Raw genomic sequence first — 14,638 nt, 5'->3', positions numbered from 1 at the left:
AATAAATTACCTTTTTTTCCCAGCACCACATATTTACCCACATCTTGTGCTGTGTTCTAGAAGTGCCCGACAGATGAGTAATAATATGCCCTAAACAAAAACAGGATATCGAGTAGGAAGAGATGGTAACACATAAATGTATGTCACACTCACAATAGTTAAGAGATGCTGTGTTCACAGCCGTGAGCCAGTGCCCAGTTTCATCATTTGTTTCTACATTTCTTCAAACAGATGGTATTGTTGATTTATTCATAGTGTCTGACACACACACACACACACACACACACACACACAATGCTGCACAGCGGTTGTGAGAAAGTGAGGGCTGAAGTGTGAATTCCAGCCATGCCTGTCTTTTGGCGGCTTGTGAATTTATGATACACGTAACCCTGGAAAGATACGCCCGAGCACACTCACTTTACACTCTATAGCTTTCAGCATGTGAGTTAAACACGCAAACACGCAGAAAAACACGGCCCGCACACGTTACGACTTGAGGAATGAGGATGAAGTATACGCTAAAAAAAAAATTACTCATGTTGATGTTGTTGATATCAAATACTCAGAATGTAATTAGATGCTTCTGTGAAAACTATGGAAGTAAGTAACCCTAACCCTTAGTGCTTTTATTCTGCGTCATAAGTCAGTTTAACATATTACATGTTAGTGTTCCAGCTTGTTTCCTTCTATCACATAACTGAATGTTGTCCTTGCATTGCCATGTTTCATACTGTGATGAATCTATCTGTGATTTGTGTAGCATCTTTATTAGGGCCCGAGCACCGAATGGTGAGAGGCCCTATTGAATCTGTAAGGATTTTTATTATTATTATTATTATTATTATTATTATTATTATTATTATTTCCCTTTGGGGGGCTTTTTCAGGGTCTAGACATGCTCAAAAAGTTATGAAACTTTGCAGGAAATTCAAGGTCTGCGGATATTTTAGTATTCTGGAGTAATTGGAATTGGGCGTGGCAAAATGGCTCTACAGCGCCCCCTGGAACCAGCCCCTAGGTTTCCACATAACGGATTTTCATCAAAATCTGGATATAGGTGTATCGTGACCAGTCATGAAAAAAAGTCTCATGGAGCATTATGAAAAACGCAACAGGAAGTCCGCCATTTTGCTTTTAGTGGCCATTTTGGCAATATCCCACATTTTTACTTTTACGTACTTGTCCCAGGGCTTTCATCAGATCAACTTCAAATTCAGATGAGTGTCATCACAACAAGATGGAGATAAAAAATGATTGAGGGATTTTTTTTTTATCACACCGTGTGACCGTGGCATGGCGTTAAAAATTGGTTACACGCCATCAAAACACGGGCATCTGTATCTCGGACATACATGTTCCAATCAAGTCCAAACTAGACATGTAAGACAATAGTCCCCGCCTGATGACATCTATGCATAAATGATGACTTAAAACCGCAGCGCCCCCTGGTGGCAACAGGAAATGTCTTGTTTTTTGCTTGTCTTACACTTGGATGAATTTCTCCTCATCCACTGACCTCAACCATGTCAAACTGTATCAAATGGGTCCCAAGACATTGACAATGAAGACATAAGATTACCGTGACTTTTCGTCAAACGCCATATGAATGGCGAGGCATTAAAGTTCATCAACTCGCCGTGAAACACGAAATTGCTGTAACTTCAGTGTTCATGATTCTATCTCTCTCAAACTACATGTGTGTAACACCAGCCCCCCCCTGAAGATATTCATATGGTTTTAAGAAATGGGCGTGGCAAAAAAACTGACCAGCGCCCCCTATAGGGCAACCCCGGCACTACGATGGCCGACATTTATACAAATCTATCGGGACATGTGTCGTTTCATAACAAACAAAAAAATATCTTGGATAGGTATGCTTGACCAAACAGGGAGGCCGCCATTTTGGATTAAGTGGCCATTTTTTTTCCATATTCCACATTTTTACTTGATGCACTTGTCCCAGGGCTTTCATCAGATTAACTTCAAATTAAGATCAGTGCCATCACAACAAGATGGAGATAAAAAGTGATTAAGAGATTGACCTTTCGTCACACCGTGTGACCGTGGCGTGGCGTCTTGAGTTTGATTAAACGCCATCAAAACACGAGGTTCTGTATCTCGGACATACATTGTCCAATCGAGTCCAAACTAGACATGTAAGACAAGGGTGCCATCCTGATGACATCTACACAGAAATTATGACTTGAAATTACAGCGCCCCCTGGTGGCTACAGGAAGTGACATGTTTTATACTTTGATGAACTGCTCCTGGCTGATTTACAATATACAGCTCAAATCAGATCAGTCAAGTCATTAGATCATGGTCAGAATTGTGACGTTTCCTCAAACCGTGTAAACATTGATGTGCGGCGAAGGATTTTCCTTCGCCAAAGGACACGATGTTATCATAACTCCACTGTGCATTGTCCTATCACTACCAAACTTCTGTCACATGATAAGAGTACAAGCCTGAACAGCTCTATGTGTCAATATTTCCTCAGTGTCATAGCGCCACCTACTGATTCGCCAGGAAACAGGAAGTACTTTGTTAATCCACTCTGCATTATCCAACCGGCTCCAAACTACTGACCTATGATCACAATACTATTCTGAACAGCTCCACATATAAATATTAGTTCAGGGTCATAGCGCCACCTACTGATCAGTGTGAAAATTAAGTTGTGTTAACATTGTCCAATTGACACAAAATTGCTCACGCTACATCAGAGCGCCTACATGAACAGATATATATGTCTGTGCGTAATAATAGTGATGGCGCCACCTACTGGCAAACCTACTGCCGCAGAGCGCAAAACGCATTTAATTAGGGCCCGAGCACCGAATGGTGAGAGGCCCTATTGAATCTGTAAGGATTTTTATTAGGGCCCGAGCACCGAAAGGTGAGAGGCCCTATTGAAATTGTAAGGATTTTTATTATTAGGGCCCGAGCACCGAAATCGGTGGGAGGCCCTATTGAAATTGAAATGATTATTATTATTATTATTATTATTATTTTTCTTAGCTTAAATGAATTGGCTTTTTGAGGGCTTTAATGTGCTCAAAAAGTTGTAGGAGTTTGCAGTAAATTCGAAGGCGGCGAAAATTTACGTATTCTGGAGTATTTTGAAAAGGGCGTGGCAAAATGGCTCAAGAGCGCCACCTACGGAAAAGCCCCTCATTTAGCATTCACCGATCTTCAAAAAAAACAAAGACTATTGTGTATCATGACTAGATGCACAAAAAAGTCCATCAGTGCATTATGAATAACGCAACAGGAAGCCCGCCAGTTTGACTTTAGTGGCCATTTTGGTCATATTCCATATTTTTTGTTTTAAGTACTCCTCCTACAGCTTTCATCAAATCAACTTACAATTTAGACGATTGTCATCACAACAAAATGGAGATCTAAAGTTATTGAAGGATTAAGTTTTAGCAAAACTGTCTGACCGTGGTGTGGCCTCAAAGTTTGATTAAACGCCATCAAAACACGGGCTCCTGTATCTTGGACATATCTTGTCCAATCGAGTCCAAACTATACACATAAGACAAGAGTCGCGACCTGAAGACATCGGTACAGAAATCGTGACTTAAAATCACAGCGTCCCCTGGTGGCAACAGCAAATGTCTTGTTTTTCTATGTGTTACAGTTTGATTCACTACTCGTAGGGCCTTCATTATATCAACGTAAAAATTTGATGCATGTGTTCAAAACAAGATGAAGATCTAAAGTTAACGAAATTGCAACTTTTCATAATACTGTGTGACCGTGGTGTGGCTTCCAGTTTGAGGAATGAAAACATCTATATCTGGCAGATGTGCTGCAATATTTAGTCACTAGATGGCAGTGTCAGACCATGCTTTGTGTTATCTATGCATTAACAGACTGTGTTTACAGGGTGGCCAACTTTAGAGGAGAATTAAACCTTTTACAGCATTGCTCAAACTTTGGTTTTAGTCTCAATCACTAAGTTCTTCCTTCATGACAACTCTGAGGGGGGTGTATTTTATTTTAACTCCCTCGCTTAAGCGATATAGATGTTTGAAATTCACGTGACGTCACAGTGTAAGCTGTGTTGTGTGTTGTGAGTTCGGCTTCAACCAGTTACAAGTGAACGCCTCATGAAATGGCTTACACCCACATACCCGGTAAATTAGACACTTTGATGTTCTGCTCCTTCTCCTGACGGTCACGGTAACGATGTCTGCACCTCCGTTTCTGTGGTAAGTCACGTTAAGTATTTTATTTCGATGTGATTCGCAGGGTGCCTTTGAATCAGCCGTGATAGCTACGGGACGCTAATCCGGGAGCTACATACCAGCTCCGTGTATATCAACGGGTTCGATGCGAATGCCAGCTGTTACCGAAACAACCGCCATGAACCCAGGTCCACCAAGCAGAGATAAGCGTTCGTTTATAAGGATGACTCTGAGACAGGAGACTGTGTGTCGGCTTCATTTTCGCTAGCGCCGGAGGCTAACTAGCTCGCTAACAAGCAAGCTAACAATATCTTCGAATGGGTGCAGTAACTGTTCTTCGATTCGATTGGGGTTATTACCGACAAACACCGACATGAAACGACATGAGCGGGTCCACCCAGCAGATATAAGCGTTACTTTATGCGGATGACTCTGAGACAGGAGACTGTGTGTCGGCTTGTAAGTTAGTTTCGCTAGCGGGCTAGCGATGCTAACTGAAACCTGAGAAACCTGAGTGTTTAAAGTCACATCTGCATTGCAAGAGCAGCTGTTCAAAGGAGCATTACGTGTCCTAAAGCTCTTTCTTCAGAGTAGTGTTGTAACGTGTTACAGTGAAAAGTAACCGTGTCTCCCACCTTCAGTATTTAAATCGTTAATCTCAGACAGACTTCACTGAATTCTTTTGTTAAATATGAGTAAATCATAGCCTTGTAACTTTACTAGAACAGACAGTGTCATACAGAATTGTAGGCTAATATGCACTACCTATTTCCTAAGCTGAAATGATTATGATCTCATTAACTTTGAATTAATATTTTATTATTACCATGTAAAAGTCTGTTAAGCAGATAACATGGCACATGTATGACTTAACATATCTGTGTATTTGTGTTCAATGTTCCTCTAGGATGTCCAGCGTGAGACACAACTTGAATCCAACCAGACTGAACACTGACTCCAGGTACAGACCTGTTTTCATTACTTACAAAGTATTGCACATAATACATAATGTGTTAAATTATAATGCAATACTTTTAATGTGAAATAGCTCCATACTAAACATTCATTGTCATGGTAGTGCACGTTTTAATCCAAAAGCATATTCAAATACATAGTTGAATATCCACCGAAAATAAGAATACACACTTTGTTCATATGTAACTCTAATAAATACTGTATAAGTTACATTTTGCTCCGGAATTGAACTGTGTTAAAGCGGTTCACATGGAAAATATATGTTCAATTATGTGAAGGGTGATTTTCATTACTATTATACTAATGGAGATTTAGCACTTGCTACACATTGTAAGAGCAGCTGTGCAAAGGAGCACTACGTATCCTACGGCTCTTTATTCAGAGTCACAGTGTTGATGTCCTGTCACGTGTTACAGTGAAAAATAACCGTGTCTACTAGTGTTTACATCGTTAATCTCAGACAGACTTCCCTGAATTATTTTGTTAAATATAAATACATTATAGCCTTGTAACTTTACTAGAACAGACAGTGTTCATAGAGAATTTGAAAATGATGTACACTACCTATTTCCTAAGATGAAATGATTATGATCTGATTATTTTTATGTTTCCTCTCATTTTATTAGGGACGGACGAGCCTGAAGGACACAGCTGTGATGACCAATTGACCATGTTTTGTCTCTTATGGCAAAGCAGAAATATTAAACACTGGGTTCTTATCTAAAGTGTATCAAATCAGAAAGCAAAAGATACACATTGTTGTTATAAGTTTTTATTATTTTAACCAACCATAATGAATATAGAAATGAATTCTTATCCATGCCACTTAGCAATGACTGCCACCACCAAACAGTTGCAGGCCATCTTTATTTAAGGGAGGAATTTAGAAGTGTTGTGTAGCTTCTGATGATGATGCAGTCGTCCACGTGTTGACCACCATGTTGCTGCTGACGACGTCAGGTGCTGCAGTTCCTCATCTATGAAGAGAAGAAACGCACTGTTAAAGAATGTTTTGAGTTGTGTATGAAGCACAACAGATTTCAGATAGAACCGTTGTACTGTGGTCTGGGTTTGTATCCTAATGGTTAAATGCACATATTTTAAGTTGCTTTTGATAAAAGTACTGAAAGAAATACAACATTGTAAAAATAGATAAAATGTCTTTCTACCTCATCTGTAATATTCAAGGTGATAATCTCCCACAGAGCTATTGAAAACAGTCCACATCAAGTCTCTCCACTTCCCTCAGTGTGAAAACATAATTATATAATTAATTTGAGAACTGTTTACAACACTGATGTGTGGAGATTAAAATCATATCTAAACTGTCTAATCTACTGTAAAACTCCATGACATTCGCAGGCCATCTGTAGATAAGGGAGCAACGTATGGAGTGATGTGTAGAGGGCAGAAACTTGGACTATGGGCAGAGAAGGTCTCTGGTTCGTCTCCGGTTCGACTCCACGGAGAGACAACAAAAGACAAACCTGGATTGATCTGTCCAAAAATCCAAGAGTCTCCCTACCCTCTCTAGTGCCCCTGAGCAAGGCACCTCACTCCCCCAACATCTGCTCCGTGAGCGCCGTACATGGTCGCTCACTGCTCTGTGTGTCCTGCACCAGATGGGTAAAAAGCAGAGATTAAATTTCCCTACCTGCATGAGTGTGCCTTTGCATGTCTGTGCATGTGTTTGGGACGAATAAATGGATCTTAATCTTAATCTTTTAATCTTAATCAGTTGTCTTCCAGTTGACCAGCATGAAGCTGCAAATCTCCACCATGTTGCTGCTGAGGACATCAGGAGCTGCATTAATGAGGAGCAGAAGCGCACTGTTATGAATGTTTTGTGTTGTGTATGAAGCACCACATATTTCAGATAGAACCGATGTACTGGGGTCTGGGTTTGTATACTAATGGTTAAATGCACATACTTTAAATCGCTTTTGATAAAACGTGAGAAAGAAATACAACATTGTACACAGATAAAATGTCTTTCTACCTCATCTGTAATATTCAAGGTGATGATCTCCCACAGAGCTGTTGATAACAGTCCACATCAAGTCTCTCCACTTCCCTCAGTGTGAAAACATAATTATATAATTAACTGGAGAAGTGTTTACAACACTGATGTGTGGACATTATAATCTTATCTATACTGTCTAATTGACTCTACAACTCCATGACAGACTAAATTAACGATGTGAAAATAGTAATGGTGGATATATCAGCCTGTATCAGAATAATGGTGAAACATAGTTATTATCACATGCAACTTACACATGTAGCGTATTGATATTAACTTATTAAAATAAAACAAAGTCACAGCCAAACATACGACTCTGCAGTTAACTTGCTTCAATGTGTTCATTAGACGTGTTAAATAAACTAACTTTTATAACAATTTTATATTAAAAAAGCCTTGAGGCATGTAAGTATATGGTGATAGTTAAAGCAATAGGTTTGGTTGTATGGTTTCAAGGTTACTTACCTCTAGTTAATAGAGCCTCCTGCTGGCTACAGGAAGTGAAGCAATAATCCTTGCCGCAGTGCACAAACGCATGCAACGCAGAGACGAGCGCTTGGTCATTGAACGTTCTCTCTTCACCGACCGCAACAGAATAGAAATTGCCTGTGCTCGGGCCCGTTAGTGCTACAACGTAGCCCTAGTTATTATTATTTCCCTTCGGGGGGCTTTTTCAGGGTCTAGACATGCTCAAAAAGTTGTGAAACTTTGCAGGAAATTCAAGGTCTGCGGACAATTTAGTATTCTGGAGTAATTTGAATTGGGCGTGGCAAAATGGCTCAACAGCGCCCCCTGGAACCAGCCCCTAGGTTTCCACATAAGCGATTTTCCCCAAAATCTAGACACTGGTGTAACGTGACTAATCATAGAAAAAACTCTATTGGAGCATTATGAAAAATGCAACAGGAAGCCCGCCATTTTGGATTTAGTGGCCATTTTGGCCAAATTCCACATTTTTACTTTAATGTACTTGTCGTAGAGCTTTCATCAGATCAACTTAAAAATTAGACGGGTGTCATCACAACAAGATTGAGAAAAAAAATGATCAACGGAATTTTTTTCCGTCACTTTGTGTGACCGTGGCGTGAAGTCAAAATTTGGTTCCACGCCATCAAAACACGTGCATCTGTATCTCGAACATACATGGTCCAATCAAGTCCAAACTAGACATGTAAGACAAGAGTCCCGGCCTGATGACATCTACACAGAAATAATGACTTAAAATCACAGCGCCCCCTGGTGGCACCAGGAAATGTCTTGTTTTTTGCTTGTCTTACACTTGGATGTATTCCTCCTCATCCACTGACCTCAACCATGTCAAACTGTACCAAATGGGTCTCAAGACATTGATAATGAAGGCATAAGATAACTGTGACTTTTCGTCAAACGCCATATTAATAGCGTGGCATCAAAGTTCATCACCTCGCCGTGAAACACGAAATTGCTTTAACTTCAGTGTTCATGGTTCTATCTCACTCAAACTACATGTGTGCAACAACATCCCCCCCCTGAAGATTTTCATATGGTTTTAAGGAATGGGCGTGGCAAAATAACTGACTAGCGCCCCCAAACGGGCAGCCCGGCACTACGCTTGGCCGACATGTACAAAAATCGATTTGGGCATGTGTCTTTTCATAACAAACAAATAAGTCTCTTGGATAGATATGCTAGACTAAACAGGAAGCCCGCCATTTTGGATTTAGTGGCCATTTTGGCCCTATTCAACATTTTTACTTTGATTTACTTGTCGTAGAGCTTTCATCAGATCAACTTCAAATTCAGATGAGTGTCATCACAACAAGATTGAGATAAAAACTGATTAAGGGATTTTTTCCCCTTCACACCGTGTGACCGTGGCGTGGCGTTAAAGTTTGGTTAAACGCCATCAAAACACGAGCATCTGTATCTCGAACATACATGGTCCAATCAAGTCCAAACTACACATGCAAGACAAGAGTTCCGGCTTGATGACATCTACACAGAAATTATGACTTGAAATCACAGCGCCCCCTGGTGGCAACATGAAGTGACATGTTTTATACTTTGATGAACTGCTCCTGGCTGCTTTAAGATATACAGCTCAAATGAGCTCAGTCAAGTCATTGAATCAAGGTCAGAATTGTGACATTTCCTCAAACCATGTAAACATTGATGTTTGGCGAAGGATCATCCTTCGCCAAAGGACACGATGTTTTCATAATTCCACTGTGCATTGTCCTATCACTACCAAACTTCTGTCACATGATAAGAGTACAAGCCTGAACAGCTCTATGTGTCAATATTTCCTCAGTGTCATAGCGCCACCTACTGATTCACCAGGAAACAGGAAGTACTTTGTTAATCCACTCTGCATTATCCAACCGGCTCCAAACTACTGACCTATGATCACAATACTGATCTGAACAGCTCCACATATAAATATTAGTTCAGGGTCATAGCGCCACCTACTGATCAGTGTGAAAAGTAAGTTGTGTTAACATTGTCCAATTGACACAAAATTGCTCACGCTACATCAGAGCGCCTACATGAACAGATATATATGTCTGTGTGTAATAATAGTGATGGCGCCACCTACTGGCAAACCTACTGCCGCAGAGCGCAAAACGCATGCAACGTGGAGAAGTGCATGCTCGATCGATGATGTGCGCTTGGTCATCGATCGCTCTCTCCACCGACCGCAACAGGCTTCAACGTGCGGGTGCTCGGGCCCGCAAGTGCTACAACGTAGCCCTAGTTAGGGCCCGAGCACCGAATGGTGAGAGGCCCTATTGAAATTGTAGGCATTATTCTTATTATTATTAGGGCCCGAGCACCGAATGGTGAGAGGCCCTATTGAAATTGTAGGCATTATTCTTATTATTATTCTTATTATTCTCCGAACAATGAATTGGCTTTTTGAGGGCTTCAACGTGCTCAAAAAGTTTTTAAACTTTCCAGTAAATTAGAGAGTGGTGAAAATTTACGTAATCTGGAGTATTTGGAAATGGGCGTGGCAAAACGGCTCAACAGCGCCCCCTGGAACCAGCCCTTAGGTTTCCACATAAGCGATTTTCACCAAAATCTAGACACTGGTGTAACGTGAATAATCATAGAAAAAAGTCTCTTGGAGCATTATGAAAAACGCAACAGGAAGTCCGCCATTTTGCTTTTAGTGGCCATTTTGGCAATATCCCACATTTTTACTTTTACGTACTTGTCCCAGGGCTTTCATCAGATCAACTTCAAATTCAGATGAGTGTCATCACAACAAGATGGAGATAAAAAATGATTGAGGGATTTTTTTTTTATCACACCGTGTGACCGTGGCATGGCGTTAAAAATTGGTTACACGCCATCAAAACACGGGCATCTGTATCTCGGACATACATGTTCCAATCAAGTCCAAACTAGACATGTAAGACAATAGTCCCAGCCTGATGACATCTATGCATAAATGATGACTTAAAACCGCAGCGCCCCCTGGTGGCAACAGGAAATGTCTTGTTTTTTGCTTGTCTTACACTTGGATGAATTTCTCCTCATCCACTGACCTCAACCATGTCAAACTGTATCAAATGGGTCCCAAGACATTGACAATGAAGACATAAGATTACCGTGACTTTTCGTCAAACGCCATATGAATGGCGTGGCATTAAAGTTCATCAACTCGCCGTGAAACACGAAATTGCTGTAACTTCAGTGTTCATGATTCTATCTCTCTCAAACTACATGTGTGTAACAACACCCCCCCCACTGAAGATATTCATATGGTTTTAAGAAATGGGCGTGGCAAAAAAACTGACCAGCGCCCCCTATAGGGCAACCCCGGCACTACGATGGCCGACATTTATACAAATCTATTGGGACATGTGTCGTTTCATAACAAACAAAAAAATATCTTGGATAGGTATGCTTGACCAAACAGGGAGGCCGCCATTTTGGATTAAGTGGCCATTTTTTTTCCATATTCCACATTTTTACTTGATGCACTTGTCCCAGGGCTTTCATCAGATTAACTTCAAATTAAGATCAGTGCCATCACAACAAGATGGAGATAAAAAGTGATTAAGAGATTGACCTTTCGTCACACCGTGTGACCGTGGCGTGGCGTCTTGAGTTTGATTAAACGCCATCAAAACACGAGGTTCTGTATCTCGGACATACATTGTCCAATCGAGTCCAAACTAGACATGTAAGACAAGGGTGCCATCCTGATGACATCTACACAGAAATTATGACTTGAAATTACAGCGCCCCCTGGTGGCTACAGGAAGTGACATGTTTTATACTTTGATGAACTGCTCCTGGCTGATTTACAATATACAGCTCAAATCAGATCAGTCAAGTCATTAGATCATGGTCAGAATTGTGACGTTTGCTCAAACCGTGTAAACATTGATGTGCGGCGAAGGATTTTCCTTCGCCAAAGGACACGATGTTATCATAACTCCACTGTGCATTGTCCTATCACTACAAAACTTCTGTCACATGGTCAGAGTCCAAGCCTGAACAGCTCTATGTGTCAATATTTCCTCAGTGTCATAGCGCCACCTACTGATTCGCCAGGAAACAGGAAGTACTTTGTTAATCCACTCTGCATTATCCAACCGGCTCCAAACTACTGACCTATGATCACAATACTATTCTGAACAGCTCCACATATAAATATTAGTTCAGGGTCATAGCGCCACCTACTGATCAGTGTGAAAATTAAGTTGTGTTAACATTGTCCAATTGACACAAAATTGCTCACGCTACATCAGAGCGCCTACATGAACAGATATATTTAGGGCCCGAGCACCGAAAGGTGAGAGGCCCTATTGAAATTGTAAGGATTTTTATTAGGGCCCGAGCACCGAATGGTGAGAGGCCCTATTGAATCTGTAAGGATTTTTATTAGGGCCCGAGCACCGAATGGTGAGAGGCCCTATTGAATCTGTAAGGATTTTTATTATTATTATTATTATTAGGGCCCGAGCACCGAAATCGGTGGGAGGCCCTATTGAAATTGAAATGATTATTATTATTATTATTATTATTATTTTTCTTAGCTTAAATGAATTGGCTTTTTGAGGGCTTAAATGTGCTCAAAAAGTTGTAGGAGTTTGCAGTAAATTCGAAGGCGGCGAAAATTTACGTATTCTGGAGTATTTTGAAAAGGGCGTGGCAAAATGGCTCAAGAGCGCCACCTACGGAAAAGCCCCTCATTTAGCATTCACCGATCTTCAAAAAAAACAAAGACTATTGTGTATCATGACTAGATGCACAAAAAAGTCCATCAGTGCATTATGAATAACGCAACAGGAAGCCCGCCAGTTTGACTTTAGTGGCCATTTTGGTCATATTCGATATTTTTTGTTTTAAGTACTCCTCCTACAGCTTTCATCAAATCAACTTACAATTTAGACGATCGTCGTCACAACAAAATGGAGATCTAAAGTTATTGAAGGATTAAGTTTTAGCAAAACCGTCTGACCGTGGTGTGGCCTCAAAGTTTGATTAAACGCCATCAAAACACGGGCTCCTGTATCTTGGACATATTTTGTCCAATCGAGTCCAAACTATACACATAAGACAAGAGTCGCGACCTGAAGACATCGGTACAGAAATCGTGACTTAAAATCACAGCGTCCCCTGGTGGCAACAGCAAATGTCTTGTTTTTCTATGTGTTACAGTTTGATTCACTACTCGTAGGGCCTTCATTAAATCAACGTAAAAAGTTGATGCATGTGTTCAAAACAAGATGAAGATCTAAAGTTAACGAAATTGCAACTTTTCATAATACTGTGTGACCGTGGTGTGGCTTCCAGTTTGAGGAATGAAAACATCTATATCTGGCAGATGTGCTGCAATATTTAGTCACTAGATGGCAGTGTCAGACCATGCTTTGTGTTATCTATGCATTAACAGACTGTGTTTACAGGGTGGCCAACTTTAGAGGAGAATTAAACCTTTTACAGCATTGCTCAAACTTTGGTTTTAGTCTCAATCGCTAAGTTCTTCCTTCATGACAACTCTGAGGGGGGTGTATTTTATTTTAACTCCCTCGTTTAAGCGATATAGATGTTTGAAATTCACGTGACGTCACAGGGACGCGCGCCCACTTCCTGGTGCCATGCTGCGGTTTCAGCTCAATAGAGTGAGCAGCACACGCCTCATCATACTGTCCGCGGCTTCCACTCCCATATCGTATGAGAAACACGGTTTGAAGTTCTGCTTGTTCTCCTGAGGGACACGTCAAAGACGTCTGCGCTCTGTGGTAAGTCACGTTAAGTATTTTATTTCGATGTGATTCGCAGGGTGCCTTTGAATCAGCCGTGATAGCTAAGGGACGCTAATCCGGGAGCTACATACCAGCTCAGTGTATATCAACGGGTTCGATGCGAATGCCAGCTGTTACCGAAACAACCGCCATGAACCCAGGTCCACCAAGCAGAGATAAGCGTTCGTTTATAAGGATGAATCTGAGACAGGAGACTGTGTGTCGGCTTCTTTTCCGCTAGCGCCGGAGGCTAACTAGCTCGCTAACAAGCAAGCTAACAATATCTTCGCATGGGTGCAGTAACTGTTCTTCGATTCGATTGGGGTTATTACCGACAAACACCGACATGAAACGACATGAGCGGGTCCACCCAGCAGATATAAGCGTTACTTTATGCGGATGACTCTGACACAGGAGACTGTGTGTCGGCTTGTAAGTTAGTTTCGCTAGCGGGCTAGCGATGCTAACTGAAACCTGAGAAACCTGAGTGTTTAAAGTCACATCTGCATTGCAAGAGCAGCTGTTCAAAGGAGCATTACGTGTCCTAAAGCTCTTTCTTCAGAGTAGTGTTGTAACGTGTTACAGTGAAAAGTAACCGTGTCTCCCACCTTCAGTATTTAAATCGTTAATCTCAGACAGACTTCACTGAATTCTTTTGTTAAATATGAGTAAATCATAGCCTTGTAACTTTACTAGAACAGACAGTGTCATACAGAATTGTAGGCTAATATGCACTACCTATTTCCTAAGCTGAAATGATTATGATCTGATTAACTTTGAATTAATATTTTATTATTACCATGTAAAAGTCTGTTAAGCAGATAACATGGCACATGTATGACTTAACATATCTGTGTATTTGTGTTCAATGTTCCTCTAGGATGTCCAGCGTGAGACACAACTTGAATCCAACCAGACTGAACACTGACTCCAGGTACAGACCTGTTTTCATTACTTACAAAGTATTGCACATAATACATAATGTGTTAAATTATAATGCAATACTTTTAATGTGAAATAGCTCCATACTAAACATTCATTGTCATGGTAGTGCACGTTTTAATCCAAAAGCATATTCAAATACATAGTTGAATATCCACCGAAAATAAGAATACACACTTTGTTCATATGTAACTCTAATAAATACTGTATAAGTTATATTTTGCTCCGGAATTGAACTGTGTTAAAGCGGTTCACATGG

At 40.7% G+C, this 14,638-nt stretch overlaps 1 long non-coding RNA gene across 1 annotated transcript; it reads left to right on the top strand.

Annotated features, from left to right (window-relative positions):
• Positions 1 to 4,081: 4,081 nt before the first annotated feature.
• LOC128447854 (uncharacterized) lies at positions 4,082 to 7,502 on the top strand. The gene is made up of 3 exons (XR_008339675.1): positions 4,082 to 4,221; positions 5,105 to 5,158; positions 5,799 to 7,502. It is a non-coding gene; the product is annotated as an uncharacterized LOC128447854 (long non-coding RNA).
• The last annotated feature ends 7,136 nt before the right edge of the window (positions 7,503 to 14,638 follow it).

The sequence above is a fragment of the Pleuronectes platessa genome, chromosome 9 (assembly GCF_947347685.1).
Source record: "Pleuronectes platessa chromosome 9, fPlePla1.1, whole genome shotgun sequence".
NCBI classification, from domain to species: Eukaryota; Metazoa; Chordata; class Actinopteri; order Pleuronectiformes; family Pleuronectidae; genus Pleuronectes; species Pleuronectes platessa.
The sequence above is the reverse complement of the archived record's forward strand: the minus strand, read 5'-3'. Positions and strand labels throughout refer to the sequence as shown.